Source organism: Mirounga leonina, unplaced genomic scaffold (assembly GCF_011800145.1).
Source record: "Mirounga leonina isolate KUSES-001 unplaced genomic scaffold, KU_Mleo_1.0 Mir_151, whole genome shotgun sequence".
NCBI lineage: Eukaryota > Metazoa > Chordata > Mammalia > Carnivora > Phocidae > Mirounga > Mirounga leonina.
This window is the reverse complement of record NW_023270377.1, coordinates 5201484-5217122: the sequence shown is the minus strand read 5'-3', so window position 1 is coordinate 5217122 and position 15639 is coordinate 5201484. Positions and strand designations below refer to the sequence as shown.

The window sequence follows — 15639 nt, the reverse complement described above, 5'->3', positions numbered from 1 at the left end:
AGGAGGGGCGAACAGGTGGCCGTGGGGCTCTGGAAGAAGCAGCCAGCACCCACGCCCGGGCCGGGTGACTCCCCACCCTGCCCGCCGCTGAGAAGAACATTCAGCACAGCATTCAGACAGAGCCAGGACTCGAGTCCCGGTCCTAACAGGGTCTGAGTCTTCAACACACCAAGCTATCCGAAATATTCTCAGCCTTCTCAGCATTTGCTTGGGGGGGGGTGGGGGGGTTGGTGGTGCTCTGGACTCTGTACCCTCTCCCAAGACTCACACCTGAACTCCTTTCACCTGGTGCAGGCAGGGTACTTAATTTCCTCCTACTTTAAAACCCTTGGGAGGTTTTATAATTTATGTCTCAGAAGAAGGAAAGAAGGAAGGAAGGGTGATATCGGAGCCCAGTGTGGCATCTTTATGCCCTCACCCTGAGCCATCTGGTCTTACCGCAACCTGCTTTGTCTTCCTCTGTTCACTTTGCATTTGACCATCTTCTGTGTATCAGTCACTGGTGCTGGCCCAGCACCATGCCTGGTGACCCCGGCTTCCCACTTCCGGACCTCAGGTCGGTGGTCAAAAGTGTCTGGTCTCGGTTGTCTCATCTCGGAAATGGGCATAGTGATACCTGCTTGCCCACCTCATGGCATCACTGTGGGAAACAGCCAAGAGGCCTAGTGGGAAAGTATGTCATCAACCATCATGCGTGATACCAGTGGTTCTCAAAGTGTGGTTCAGGGACCAGGAACGTCACCATCGCCTGGGAGCAAGGGAGAAGAGCAGGCTGTCAGGCCAGCCCCAAGCCCCAGGGGTGGAGTCCAGCCATCTGTTCTAATGAGGCCTCCAGGAGTCTGCCTGGTGCTAGGACAAGAACCACGGCCTGATGCAAATGTTAGCAGTTAGGTTCTCAACCTTTTACTTATTCCCCAATCATTTTGTGGGGTTTCTACTATGTAGTTGGCACTAAGTATTTGGTCCTCTACGTTCCAAAGAAGAACAAGTCTAATTGGATAGACTCTTGCATGATATGGAGAGCCTGGTTTTACACTTGAGGAAACCAAGGCCCAGACTCGAGTTAGGCCATGTAACCAAGGCCGTTGAGCTCGTGAAGGGCTGAGCTGAAATGCGAACCCACAGAAATCCTCCATTTACCTGGCTGCCTCCTGCCAACAGCCCGCTCCCAGACACAGCTCCCTGACTGGAGCCATCGCCCATTTATCCACGGGCACAGTTAGAATGAAAAAGAATCAAAAGTCAGAATCAAAAGCCCAGGATGCCGCCCTTGGGCAGCTCTCCTTCATTGTCCAGACACTGGACTTAAACTTCCGGTCTCACTGGGGAAGCCCAGGCTTGCGAGCTGGGTCAGATTGCAAACATCCTTAAGTGACCACTCAGCTAGTTGGAAAAGTTAGTCAAATCCTGGAAGAAGAATAAAGTTCCTTTTCTTTTTTTTTTTTAAGATTTTATTTATTTGGGGGGATCGGGAGGAGCAGAGGGAGAGGGACAAGCAGGCTCCCGCTGCTGAGCCCGACCCGGCTCCATCCCAAGACCCTGAAATCATTACCTGAGCACACAGCGACTAAGACCACCGGCTGGCTTCTGCGTCAGGTGCCCCGTAGGAACCCACAGGCCGGGGGCGTGAATGGACAGACACGTAAATAAACCACCGCAGGCGTCTGGTTGTTCATCTCAATAAACCCCTTTCCCTTCGTGCTTAATATTCAGTACAGGTTTCATACAGGAGAGGGAAAAGGATCACATACTCCATAAATCACATACTCGGTAAAATTTGAAATGTTGTGTAATTATGGGAAACATCAGTGAACCAGCTCTGCATTCTGGGTGAGAAAATGTCACCACCTAAATCAGGTGAGATTTCAGACACTTTGACTTGGCGGTAATCATCCACCACCTGCCTAAATAGGCTTTCAGTTAACGGTGTCATGTGTGTTGATGTTGATAACATTAAATATAGAGGCCATTGCCAGTCTGCCAGAGTGTTATTTACTTATTTATTTTAGTTCTATTAATTGGCTCTCTTATAGGGGACTGATTTTCTCCCATCACAATGAAGAGCGCGGAGTGAAGTCAGGCCATGAGATCCCACTTTGTTCCGAGGGTCGCTCGCAACAAGACTCCTGGTGCTCAGCTGCTCTTGGGGGCGGAGCAGTGCCTCCCCGACTGAGGTCCAGGGGTAGCAGCTCTCGATAGCCATTGTGAGTTGATGGAGTTTGCCTTCGGGGCCATTCCTGTCTGTGTTTCTAGCCACGATGCCCATCGGCTTGGCCAGCGCGGCTGGCGCTTAACCAGGCCCCTGTGGGTACGTGCCCACTTCCCTTTGCCCAGAGCCCAATACGGCCTGGCTCTTTGCCCCGTTGCATGGGTAGGGCTGGTATAGCGATGGGGTCGGCAGACTCTCTCTGTAAAGGGTCAGACGGAATGTTTCCGGCTTCGTACACAAATGGGCGTGGCTCTGTTCAAGACAACCTGACTTACGGACACTGCAATTTGAATTTCATGTAATATTCACGTCGCAGAACACTCTTATTCTTACCTCCCACCTCCAGCTATTTAAAAATACAAAAACATTCTTTGTTCATGGGCCATACAAAGACAGATGATGCACTAGATTTGGCCCTTGGGCCAAAGTTTGCCTCCAGTGGAGGACACTAATTTATCTGGTTCTACTTTCTATTCACTTTGGTGTCCTTCAGGATAAGGAGTAGGGATGAGGGAAAGCCAGTTCCTGCCGTGGAGAGACTCCAGAGATCGGCAGACATAGGGTACGAGCAATCCTTGGCTGATGGAGCCATATGTGTCCGTCACGGTGGCTTGGAAACCTTAAAAAAAGTCTGTCATGCCCACAGCAGCCCCCGAGATGGGGGGGATCGTGAGAATTCCTTTTCCCACTTTGCAGATAGAGCGTAAAATTTCCTAGGGCTGCCATAGCGAAGTGCACACTGGGTGGCTTGAGCACCAGAAATGTGTTCTTTTTTTTTTTTTTTTTTTTTCCCAAGAGTTTATTTATTTGACAGAGAGAGATAGAACAGGAACACAAGCAGGGGGAGTGGGAGAGGGAGCAGCAGGCTTCCCGCTGAGTAGGGAGCCCGATGTGGGGCTCGATCCCAGGACCCTGGGATCATGACCTGAGCCAAAGGCAGTTGCTTAACGACTGAGCCACCCAGGTGCCCCCAGAAATGTGTTCTTACACCCGCCTGGAGGCGGGAAGTCTAAGGTCGAGTATCGGCAGGGCTGGTTCTTTCTGAGGCTGTGAGGGAACATCTGCTCCAGTCTCTCCTGCTTCTGGTGATTTGCTGGCTGCCCGTAGCGTTCAGCCCAATCCTGCCTTCATCTTCACATGGCGTTCTTCTCCGTGTGTGTGTGTACCCCCCCAAATTTCCCCCTTTGTAAAGACGCCAGTCAGATAGGATCAGGGCCCACTCTAAGGACCTCATTTTAATTCCATTACCCCAGTAAAGACCCTATTTCCAAATAAGGTCACATTCTGAGGTCCTGGGGGTTAGGGCAAGACTCCAACATAAGAATTTGGGGGGACACAGTTCTATCTATTAAGAGGGGATGTGGAAAGCCTGGCTGAGTGTCTTGTTGGTGACTGTCCCGGAGTGAGAATGTAGGGCAAAGCTGTCACCTCTGTCTTTGTATGAATATAGTTTCCTCTCTAAATGTCCGGAGCTTCTTACTATTTATGCACCCAGCCTTCCAGACCCCCTCAAGTAGGGTAAACCCTCTATAGTTGTGTCTTCAGCTGAGACTATAAACTGTTAAAACAGCTCCTGACAGATGCAGAGGGGACACTGGACTGTGGGTGAAGACATGTGTTCGGAGACTCCCAAAAACAACAGAAGCTTGTGTTCTCCACGTTGCTTTTTTTTTTTTTTTTAAGATTTTATTTATTTATTTATTTATTGGAGAGCGAGCGAGAGAGAAACAGCATGAGAGAGGAGAGGGTCAGAGGGAGAAGCAGGCTCCCCGCTGAGCCGGGAGCCCGATGTGGGGCTCGATCCCAGGACCCTGGGATCATGACCCGAGCCGAAGGCAGTCGCTTAACGACTGAGCCACCCAGGCGCCCTCCACGTTGCTTTTTGACAGCTCAGTGGTTCTTGGAGATTTCCCTTCATTTTGTCCAATGACAGCAGTGATGTTTCTTGAAACAGTATCTGGGAGTTCGGCATCTTCTAGACTTTGGGACTTGATGCCAACTCGATGAACCTACATGAAGTCCTGTGGTTTCTTCTGGGGGCCTTGGGGACTGGAGAGCCCACACAGGTGTGTGGCCACTCCCTGGGGACAGCAGTGCTCGGTCAAAAGATCATGCCCACTCTCCTCTCAGGAACGCTGGTCTTTGTGCGAAACATAGGGCTGTCAGAGGTAGACCATGGAGCTAGGGGGTTGGAGAGGGGCCAGTGGGTCCTGTCCACCTAATCCATGCACCCCAGACCTCACCGGCCGGACCGTTCACAGCCAGATCTCCTCCCTCCCCTCACCCCCAGCACCAGATGGCCGAAGGGTTCCGTGTGTGTGTGCCCCCGCACTCCTGTACCTGCCCAAAGTCCAGCATGGCCATCTCTGAGTCAGCTTGTTGGGCAACGTTGGGTCCTCCCATATTAGGTATGAGGTAGGAGTTGACCCAGCCACCCCCAGTCTGGGGAACCTGCCAGAGATTCACGTGATGAAATAAAACTCTCTACCTAAATGATCCTCTGGAAGGAGTGAATGACAAGCCCCAGAGAGCTTGCAAGGCCCTTCCCCAAAAATGCTAAGTGACTCAGCCCTTAAAACAACAGTGAATACGAGTGTTGTGGTAAGCTCTTCAAAAAGAGAAAAACTGGCAACTCTTTGGAGTTCAGACGAGGTAGCAGTCCGCAGTTTCTCAGCAAACGTGTATTTCGTAGCTGCGAGATGGGCGTTGGGCAGCCTGGGGCGGGGTGAGCAGCAATAAAGGTGCAGGAGGCCGAGGCGAGGGGCCTGCGCACGGACCAGAGCAGGGGAGCGAGGCCCAGCAGAGCTGGCACCCCGTCAGAACGAGACGAGAGATTCCCACAACCCCAGCCAAGATTTGGGGGAGCGGTGGGGAATAGGAAAGGAGGCACCCCAGTTTTATATAGGCTGGTATTGTGACTTGGGAGGAATGACTCTTAACAATCAGGAAAAAAAAAGTGCGTGCTCTCCTTAATGCCGTACTCACTGTAGAACAGATCAGCAAGAGTGGAGACGTCCGAAGACGCAGAAGCCCCCGCCAACCCTGTTCTGAGAAGCCACGTCTGTTAATATCATCACCGCCTCTTGTCCCTTTTCAGCACGTTTTCCCCTTTTTAACACGATGAGGGCTCTCAAGTGGCATGGATCTTCCGAGTACCGCGGGCACCTGGACGAACATTCGGGAGTCCCGCGAGTCTTCCTTGGGCCCGCGGATAGCGAGGCAGACACGTCCACGATCAGTGCGCCGGCTGGACCTTGGCGTCTTGCTCCCTGTGTCTTGAACATCCCGCCCCCAGCCCGCATTTTCCTGTCTCCTTTGGGATCTGAATCTTTTGTCGTGTTTGAATAAATGTTCTCACGTTGGTGCCTTTCTCGTAGTGTTGGTTGACTTTGATGGAGCTCTTCCCTTTGCCTTTGCGACTTCGGACGCCGCTTGCACGAAGTTCTGTCTACCTGGAGATTAACTGTGTCCACGCCGCAGTTTTCTCTTGGCTTCAGGTTGATTTCTTTTCCTATTTCCACGCCTTCCTGTACATCTGGAGTTCGTTTTACTGTTGAAGCCCAAGGCGGGGGGCTTGAGGGGACAGCGTCCTGTAAACTAGTCAGCCGTCCCAGGAAGCCCCACTGCTCGCAGGGAGACTGGGATCGGCCGATAAAATTATTCTGTTGAACTGCCAGTCTCTGCAGAAGTGACAGCAGATGAGGGATGACACGGCACTGGGGGAAAAAATCACAAATAAAAAGCCCTTGTTGCAGGCTGGGCTGCCCAGGGAGCCAGCTCTGACACAGGTCTTTGCATGAGAGGTTTACTGGGGGCTCATGCTTGGGGTCAGCGCCCCTGGAAGGCCAGGGTGGGCCTCTGAGACCCCACAGGAGCTCCAAGCCCCTGGCGGCCCTGCATCATGTCATCAGCAGCAGGGAGTGGGGAGGGGGCAGCTTCTCACCCCTGTGCAGCTACCCGGGGAGGGGAGGGAGGGAGGGAGGGGCTGGGAGGGGCCTCCAGGGGGCGGTTCCAGGCGTCCAGCAGCAGGGATGGAAGGCGCATCCGGGGCCACATGGCAGTGCCCGCCACTGTCCCCACCTTACCGTGTGAACGTGGCTCAGGGCACGGTTCACCCTAGACGTGGAAGAGGGAAAGCAACGTGGAGAGGTTTCGGTGACAAAGTCTCTGAATCCTGTGTTCCCCTTTTGTCTTGCAGCATCTGCCTTCTGTGGACGGGAGGCCGGGTCCTGGGACTTTCACTCTGACGTCAGGAAGCTGGTGACCTGTTGGAGGTAAGCCGTGCAGCCTGGGTTGTTGGGATGAGCAGCTGGTCTCGGCCTGCTGCGTGGAGACCACTGTCGTGGCCAATGTGCATGGACCCAGATGGGGAGATGGGCCCCGTACGCCTGCAGAGCAGCTCTGGAAGGAAGGAGTCACTTCCAGAAGCTTCCTGGCCTTTTACAGTTCTGCAAACATCTCCCTCACGGCTCTGTCTTCATATCCTCGTCAGCTCTCAGTGTCCCCAACCCGGGAAGGTCAGATGGCACCGGGGACTTCCCTTTCTGGCGCCACCAAAGGAACACTGTACCCAGAAACCAGACGGGCAGCTCGTTCTCTGCCCTGACAGCCGTGGGGCAGAGCCCAGGTTGGCCGTCCCCGTCGTGTTTGCACAAAGGAGTTACTCTTACAACGCAAGAGGTTATGAGCTCCCAAACAATGGCCACCAGTGACGAGGTGCGGGCTGAGAGAGCTCCATGAGGCTGCGGTCACGGCTCACCCACGCTGGGGCTCGGGGAGGGGCTCGGGGAGGGCGTCTGTCCTGGGAACACATTGGCAGAACGGGCATTCTGCAGCAGCCAGGACAGAGCGAATGCTCTCCTCGTAGGATGTTCTCGGGTGTTTTCTTGGCTGTTCTTTTTTTCTTCTTCTTCTTTTATTATTGGAGCGCAGCCGACATACAACGTTATGCTAGTTTCAGGTTGTACAGCACTGTGATGGGACGAGTCTGTACAGGGCTTGGTGCTCCCAGGATCAGTGTGGTCCCCATCTCATTTCACCCAGGGGTGGGATCTTAGCGGCTCTTGATTCTTACTCCCTTGGCCAGCAATAGAACAGTCACCTCAATGGGGACATCTACACGGCCTTCCTGGGTTGAAAAGCCACCCTGTGTCCTTACCAGGTGAAAGGATCGGGTAGAATTAAATGGGTCCTCTGCATACACCGGGTGGAAGAGGGGAGTTCATTAGGAGCCACTCAGAGGCTGCTTCCCTCCTGATCACGTTTGAATAATAAAAACCCTTCCACATAAAGGGACAGCTGCCTGGATTATTCCAGGTTTCTCTCTAAGTCTTCCGCATCCTCTGGTCAACTTGGGGGATGAATGACTGGATTTTGTTCCAACGTTCTTCTCTCCCCACCTTTTCTATCAGGTCTCATTGTTTTCCAGTATCTGCTTTCGGACAGAAAGAATGTTTGGGATGCCTGCACGTTACGCCCTGGGGGCTTTCAATGATGTGAGGAATTCGGGAGCTCTGTGGTCCCAGGGTCTGTCCTCCCCACACTGAGGTCTCGGGACTTAAAATACTTCTGCCCTTGCCTTATAAGTACAGCCCCTTGTCCTGGAGGCTGTGGTCTGTTTGGGTTGCGGGGAAACCCAGCGAAAGGCATCCAAATTCCTTGCATTCTTTTGGCCTGGCACAGGCCGGAATGCCAGGGTTTCTGAAATCAACCAGCAAATACGTGGCTCGGTTCTTTTCTCTAGATAAACTTGATAGACACCAGTGGGTTGTACAACATGACTCGCTGTCTGACCCCTCACGTGGTCTCCCCTCTGGGTTTGGATTTCGGGTGCAGCTTGGCAAGTGGGGGCCACCCTGCCCTGAATAAGGCCGGAGGAGGTTAACGGGGACCTCTGTCTGGGACCCCTCGCCTGCTCCAGCAGTAACCTGAGCAGTATTTATGTGGCTTGCTTTCTCTGGCACTGAACCAGGGTTCCCGGGGGCAGCACAATCTCTGGGAAGAGGAAGCAGGTTGGTGGGACAGAGCCTTCCACCTGGAGGTGAGCCAGAGTGGTCCCCGTTGCCTCCATCTTGGTGTAAAGGGTTCCTAGGAGCCTGGGGAGGGAGGCTCAGCCTTGCCTGTTTTGGGGGGTGGCAGACGTGCCATCAGGCTGAGATTTTAGGGGACTGGACATGTGTCCTACAGCATTTAGAGAAATCATCCACTGGCTGTGGCAGAAAAAGGGGTCGTGGCACATCCCCTCCCAGGAACATAAATGCAGTTTTCTCTGTGCATCTTTAATATTCAAGATCTGATTTATCTGAAGTTCATCGTGAGGTGGCTCTTCCCAGGGTTTCAGTGCCTATGTCCAGAGTTCTGCTGCTGCCTCGTTGTGTGGTTGGCGCGTGTCGTCCCCGCAAGTCCCGGCTAGAGTCTCAACCTTTTAGTGACGCCCTTGTTAGCACCACCAGAAATAGTTCATTAAAGCACCTGCTGCAGGGCTACTGCTCAAGATGATGGACCAAGTGAGGGAGCAGAAATGAGCCCTGACTCTGCTTCTCTTTACTGGAAGACCCGTGTGAATGACTGTGTAACCGGCAGATACCAGAACTTGGTCCCACAGCTCCTCGGGGAGCGTGCCAGCCAAGGACAGAGCCCCGTCCCTCCTCTGGGGGAGGCTGTGGCTCGTTCCCACGGTTCTGCCAGTGCCTGGGAAGGCTTCAGCTAACCACCCGCCCCTGTTTTGTTTCCTCCAGCCCTGCAGGAGGGCCCTGTCCTGCCCATTTGACAGATAAGAGGTGAGGCTCATGCCCTAAGCCACTCCTTTGTGGCCCACCCCCCCTCTTTACCTGGTTCCTGGGAGGACACGTGCCTCACGCAGGCAAGGATCCCCGAGTCCAGTGCTAACCAATAAGAACAAATGACAAGCCACAAATGTGAGCCGCAGAGCTAATTTTTAGAGGTGAAACCAACTTTTTCTCATAGAACTGTCCATTTGCTTGAAAGTCAAGGATACAATTCAGGAATGAGTTGATCTTAAAGGAAGCTACCCTTCGGCTACCTGGACCCCTCTTCTGTCTCGGTGTAGGGCCCACTCTGGCCAGGCACCCTCGGCCTGGACCATGTGGAGAAGCACCAGTGAATTCTTTTCAGGGGCTACTTTTCAGACCAGGCTTCTCCAGACCTTTCTGATGGGGTGGGGTTTGGGGGCTTTTGTTTTGTTCCGAGGTGAAATTCACCTAACATCCAACGAACCATTTTAAAGTGTGCCATTTCCTGGCATCGAGCGCCTTCAGAGCGTTGCGTAGCCACCAGCTCTCCCTGCTGTACTGCTTTCTCATCACCCCAGGAGAATCCCCTGTACCCTGAGGTAATTATTCCCATCGCCCCTGCCCCCATCCCCTGGCACCTACTAAGCGGTGGCTCTTGAGGATGGAACTGGGCTCCAGTCTGTATGTAGGGGGTTCCCGCTTTCACATGTCCTCAAGACAGAGCTCAGTCCGGCATCCTTCACGGCAGGACGCCGAGGCCTGCTGGGACTGTCGCTGGCCAGGTGACCCAGGGCCACCGCGATTCTGCACCTGCTGAGGTCTGCACGGACACCCCCGGGGGCGAGGTCTGACCTCACATTGTCCCAGAGGGCAGCCCCCCAGCCATGCATGCATCGGACCTGAGACATGGCTCAGCCTCTTTCAAAACCTCTGCCTGCAAATGTCTCCCATCATTAAGAGTGCGGTTGAATCTGAGTGAGGTCATGAGCCGGCTCTGGGGAACCTGGGGAATGCGGACAGATGAGAGCCGAGCATCACTCCCGGCGCTGAGTTACACCCAAAACGGCATCTGCGTTCTTAAAAGCCTGTGTGTTAGCCTCGTCCCCGGCCTGCCCTCTTCAGCCTCCTTCAAGCAGGGAAGTCTTGAGGACAGATGAGAAATTTTTAACATACTTGGTTTGGAGATAAAGGTGTGAGTGAAGGAAGACTCCACCATCGTTTATTTCAAGAGCCTCCCAAACTCTTGCTGAAACCCGCTCAGACTACAAAGAACTCCCCAAGCCAATCAGAAAACCCCACATAACCCTATCTCTCCGGCTTGAGTTTTCCCCTTTGTTAGTTCGTTATTTAAAGCTCACGGGGCGTTGGGAAGGGCAGAGTGAATGTATTTTTTTCTTGGGTCAGAAAAGTGTCTCTGCAAAGAGCTTTAGCACTTTCCTCATTTCTAAGTGTAGATGAATTTCAGTCATGAATCCATGAGCATTTTGCATAAATTAATTCCTTTGGACCTCGGTTTCCTTGTCTATAAGAATGGAACCAGTGTCTAGAAAGTTCTTAAAGATGAAAAGGAATTAAATATGCTCTCAGACTTGCTCAAGAGAAATAGGAGGGTGATTGGAAGGATCCAGACCAAGCACAGCGGGTCGAGGAGGACCTGAGAACCAGGATCTGAGAAATGAAGCTGCTTTGCAGGAATTGCACGTCCCGTGTCGCCCCCCGCCCCGTCACCTGGTCTGTGCCGCTCACCCAGCATGCACCTGGCCCAGGGATGGCTGCCAGCCAGTGCACAGCAGTCCTTGGCCAGACCTGCCCCCGGGGCCACTTTTGCTTTCCCCGGCTTCCAGTGCTCAGAAGCGGCTTAGGCCAGCTCAGCCTTTTGAGCCAGTCCTCCGCGGCTGGGTCAGCAGGCGGGCTGCGGATTGGCTTCCCTGCACAGTTGTCCGTTGCCGATCCATCAGGGGGAGCGTGCAGGGCTGTGGGGGTGTCCCTGGGCCAGGCAGTGACGGCTGGTGGTACTCCTGGGCCGTCGAGGAGGTGACCTGCATTCATCCTCACCTGGGCTTATTTATGTGCAGTTGCCTTTCCCTCCTTCCCTACTTCCTTCCTGCCCTCTCCCTCCCCCACACCTTCTTTTGGAATCTGGCACCACCCCATCATTTTGGGCAAGCCCTTTAGCCTCTCTGGACCTTTCTTTTCTTGTGTCTGTATTGAGGGCCCCCCGGAGCATCCATCATGGGGCTTCTCTGAACACGGGGGTGATGTGGGCAAGGCGGGCCGCCCTCCCCTGACATTGCGGTTCATGCTGTTTGTCAAGCACCTTGCCTTCCCCACCTCATGCGGTCCCGGGGGTCCCAAAGGTCAGAAGAAGGATTAACGTGACCCACTGGCCAGAGTGAATGACGTGGGGCCCCTCTTTCCAAGAAGTGAGCAGCTGGCCTGCAGGAGGGCTGCGCAGAGGGACCAGCTGGATCTTCCTGGCACACCCTGGTCGTGTTTTGTAGGCTCCATCGTCATCAGGCAGACGCAGGTACCGAGTTGCACTTGTGATGCATCCGAAACCTCCTTTCCACTCTGTTGGCAGCAGGAAAGCTTTGCATTTGGCAGAAGAGGAAGCAGAGACTTTAAAAAAGCCGGCACCAGTCTGAGCTCAGCATTTTCCCAAGGTCTCGCACAGTGTCTTCCCAAGGTCACAGTGTCTTCCCTTACAACCTGGCCATCCTCAGTCCCAGCAGGTCGGGGGTTCGCCCGCTCCGCTGTCCACCCCCGGTGAGGGTCTGCCACGCTCAGCACCTGTGTTTCGTGCCTATGGCCCTGGCTTCTTGTGAACAGGGACCTCCGCCCCCACCCCCATCCACCCCTGGGCCGCCCTGGACTCTGCTCAGTAAACACAGCTTGATCCTTTTTCCTTTCTTCCCTGTCGTCACCATAAATCTGTTTACCCTCGCTGTTCCCTGTGGGAGCCGGAATGTGCAGCCCCCTCTCTGCCTTCAGTTGTCGGTGAAATTAATGATCATCGATGGATGCTTTAGGTTGGCCTGCAGTGTCCTCGGATCGTGTCCACCCTCTGTTTTGGGTCTTGTTCTGTTGAACATCATTTTTATCAAGTGAGCAGGTGTGTTTAACCCGGGTCTTGTTCTGTTGAACATCATTTTTATCAAGTGAGCAGGTGTGTTTAACCCGGGGCCCGTGACCTCCTAGCATGGTCCTTCTAGGGGGTCTGCAGCAGAACTTTACAGGTACAGGTGGTTTTCTGCAGAGAAAGCCTGTCGCCCTTACCGCATTTCTCAGAGTATCGGCACCCTCAAAAAAGGCAACAGCTCCTGGCTCGGAAGAAGTCCGAAGACAGGCTTGGGGATAAGGAGGAGGTAAGAGGAGCGGGGGTAGGATCCGACAGGGGCACCAAATGTCTCCCCTGGGCTGGAGTGCTCAGCTGAAATCAACGTCAAACTGGACAGAAACCAGTTAAATCTCTTCTTTCCTTTATCTCCTCATTAATTCTTTTGCTTTTTGCTAAATCCAGATATTAAATTTGCTCACTTACAGAATGAGAGAGACTTGGCTTATGGAAATTCTTTGGATTTTAGTTGAACTCGGGCTTACTCAGAACAACACCTGAAAACGAAAGGCGCTCTGCAGGTGGTTAATGGGAACCTAGCGTCCAGGTCAAGGGGCAGCGTCCACATTACTACCAGGCTGTCCATGGGTCCTCCCAAGTTGTTCAGGCTACATGGTATTGAGGTCTTAAAGCGGCATTTGAAGTGGAGTTAATGAATTGTCTTCCAAAGGAGGCTGGTTTTTTAATGAATGGTGCACGAGGTTCCGGGGCCCAAGTCAAACCTGGCAGAGGAAGCTCCAGGGAGAGAAATGTACTGTGCAGTGTTTGAAGAGGTCCTTTGTAGCTTCGTTTTATATTTAAATTTTGCACAGCACTTTACAGTTTGCAAAGCTCTCTTGAGATTTGTTCTTGATCTTCTCAGGGAGAGGTAGGGCGAGCCAGATATTAATTACTAACTTCATCATACAGGTGAGGGAGCTTCATGCCTCGGAGAAGCTGAACAGTGATTAAAGCGAGGTCAGACAGAAGCTTCCGAACTCAGCACCATCACACAGGGGCCCCATAGCAGGAGATCTGCGGTCAGATGGTGGAAGGCTAAGCAGGGTTCTAAAATTGTCCAGGGGCCCCTGGATGGACCTGACAGGAGTGTCACTCACCAGATTCCCACCTGGCTTGGATCGCTTGATTTCAGAGGGATTTAATGTAACTTCAGAATCAGGCCTCCATCTGCCGGGGCCTAAATATTTGTCAGGGGGCAGGTTTGGGTATAAGTCACTAGAAATTAGTTTGCGCATCTTGGGATGCCAAGTTACTGTGGAAATTCTTCCGGGTACCACATGTGAGTGGGCGTCAGAGTGAATCTGAATGAGTCTGTGGGTGGCCCAGAGAGGGGCCCTGTGGACAGGGTAGGGCTGGGCGGCAGGAGCCAACAGCACCCCCACTTTGCAGTCTTCCAGTGAGACTGGGCCAACGTGACCCAGACAGTTTCTCCTGGCCAGGGTCTGGCCCCCAAACACTGGACTCGGGGGTGGGCTTAGATCCTACAGACCCAGGCCTCGGAGGCCAGGCTACCAGTTCATCAATCTCGATATGAGAAAAGCAGACACTTTGGTGAACTCATCCTGGCTGTGCAAAACGGGGCCCTCCTGGGGAGAACCTTTTGCTCCCACTTGACCAGTGTGGCTCTGGAGGGGTGTGGCCTGGACTCTGGAGCAAACCTGTCTGGGTGACTAACAGCGATGAGGCCCCACTAACCGACCCTCTGTTGTGCCTCAATTTGCTCATCTGTAAAATGGGAATGAGAAGGTGCAGTTGCACGTGTGTGGCCCCTTCACGGCTCTGACTGCACTCCCACATTGTGCAGAAGTGCATCTGTGGCTAGAGCTGAACCCGCAGGGAGGGGGACTCGGCTGGAGGCTGGGAGGCACTGAGTGTCTGCATCCACACCCCTGGCCTCCGTCAGCTTACTTATGGGAGTCGGTTCCTGTTTTTGCTTTAGTGAGTTGGAGTTGGACCTCAAAAGCACCCAGGGTGGTCCCAGCCCGTCCCTGTACGGGGTCACTGCTGAGGCGGGGATGCGTGCTCCAGGCTCTCGGTCAGCGCCTCTGACCAATACCGCCTCCATCCCTCCTGTCCGCGGCTTCTTCCTTCGCTCGCTTTTCCTTTGATGCCTCCTTTCCTTTTTCCTGACCGCCCGTACATTCCTTTTGTCCTTTAGTGGTTTATTGTTGATTATAACTAAGATAGAGCCACTGTGCACCAGTTTTTTGGTGAAGGTATGTTTTCCGACTCTTCATTCTGCACACACACATTTTAGCCCCAAATGGGTTTCTGATGGGCACATTTTAAAGTGTCGCGATTCCGTGATACTTAGCAGATTCACGAAGTTGTGCAACCACCCCCTCTATCTGGTTCCAAAACATTTTACCCGAAAAGAGACCTGTGAGCAGTCTCTCCACATCCCTCCCTGCCCCTGGCCGCCGGCAACCACTAACCTGCTCTCGGTCTCTCTGGATATGTCTGTTCTGGAACCCTACGATATGTGACCTTTTGTGACCATCTTCTGCATTTCCCATGTTTTCAGGGGCCATCCATGGTGTGGCATGGGTCAGAATTTCCTCCTTTTTATGGAGAGTAAGGCTCCATTGTGTGTATGGCTAGGCATGTTTTGTTGGCCTGTTCCTCCGTTCATGGACACTGGACTGTTTCTGCCTTCTGATGATTGCTCGTAGTGCTAAGACTGATTCTATTTTGATGTTCTGACTAAAATTCTAAGAGCTGTCTTCTCTGGTCTCCTGGTTCTTGCAGAGACCCCTGGCTTTGGATTCCGGCTCCCCCACCTGGCCCCCATGCCAGCCCCCAATATTTATTAAAATTCCAAGAGCCAGGACTTGACCTAATTGCCTCTTGATGAAAGTCCCCTCAAATGCTGAGCTGAGTACACCGTCCCCTTTCTGGCGGGACTCTGGAGTGACAACTCAGCCTGTCCCCACCCATGAAGCAACAGGGCAGGGCCCAGGAACCTGCACTTCACAGACCTGACTGATGGTGGGTCCCCGCCGTTGCTGACTGCCTTGTGTCCCCACTGGTCCTTCTCTGCCTTTTGGAGGACCCCTCAGAAGCAGCAGGTGTTTACTGAATCCTTCCTGACAACCGGTTTTTGCGGGGTGGAAAGGGAGAAGGGGGAGCCAGAGCCTGTTGGCTTTCAGAACAATGGCCTACTGCAGGGTCCCTGCGTGCCTGAGCACTTAGCTTCCATTAAGCAGCTGCGCTGGGCATCCCAAGGTCGCATCCCCGTGCCCTCAGCAGTGGGGGTTTGACCTCTGGGGGGTGGGGAGCAGGCAGAGCCCCTGCAGCTGTCTAGCTCTCTCCCCCTGGCTCCAGGCACTAATCCTGTCCTGGGCTTGCTAGATGGAGGAAACCAGAGAATGCTGCCCTCTCTGTACTGGGAGTGGGCTGGGCACCAGCTCTTCCTACCCAGGGTGCAGGTGCAGATGGAGACGGGACGGCAGGTGGGCCGTGCGGCCTTGGACTTGGCCTCCTTTGTCTCTTCCCACTGTGTGCCAACAGGGCTTTTTCCTTTCCTTTCCTTTCCTTTCCTTTCCTTTCCTTTCCTTTCCTTT

The 15639-nt window shown here is 53.5% G+C and overlaps 1 protein-coding gene across 3 annotated transcripts in view; it reads left to right on the top strand.

Annotated features, from left to right (window-relative positions):
- Window positions 1-15639, top strand: part of SH3BP4 (SH3 domain binding protein 4) — an 85280-nt gene that overhangs the window by 29594 nt on the left and 40047 nt on the right. For 2 of the 3 annotated variants that reach the window (XM_035006809.1, XM_035006810.1), the window contains one exon: window positions 6408-6483. The gene's annotated coding sequence lies outside the window, so the exon portion shown is untranslated. Of the gene's footprint in view, window positions 1-2038; window positions 2205-6407; window positions 6484-15639 lie in introns of those variants that run through there. The other variant, XM_035006811.1, reaches the window with a different exon arrangement.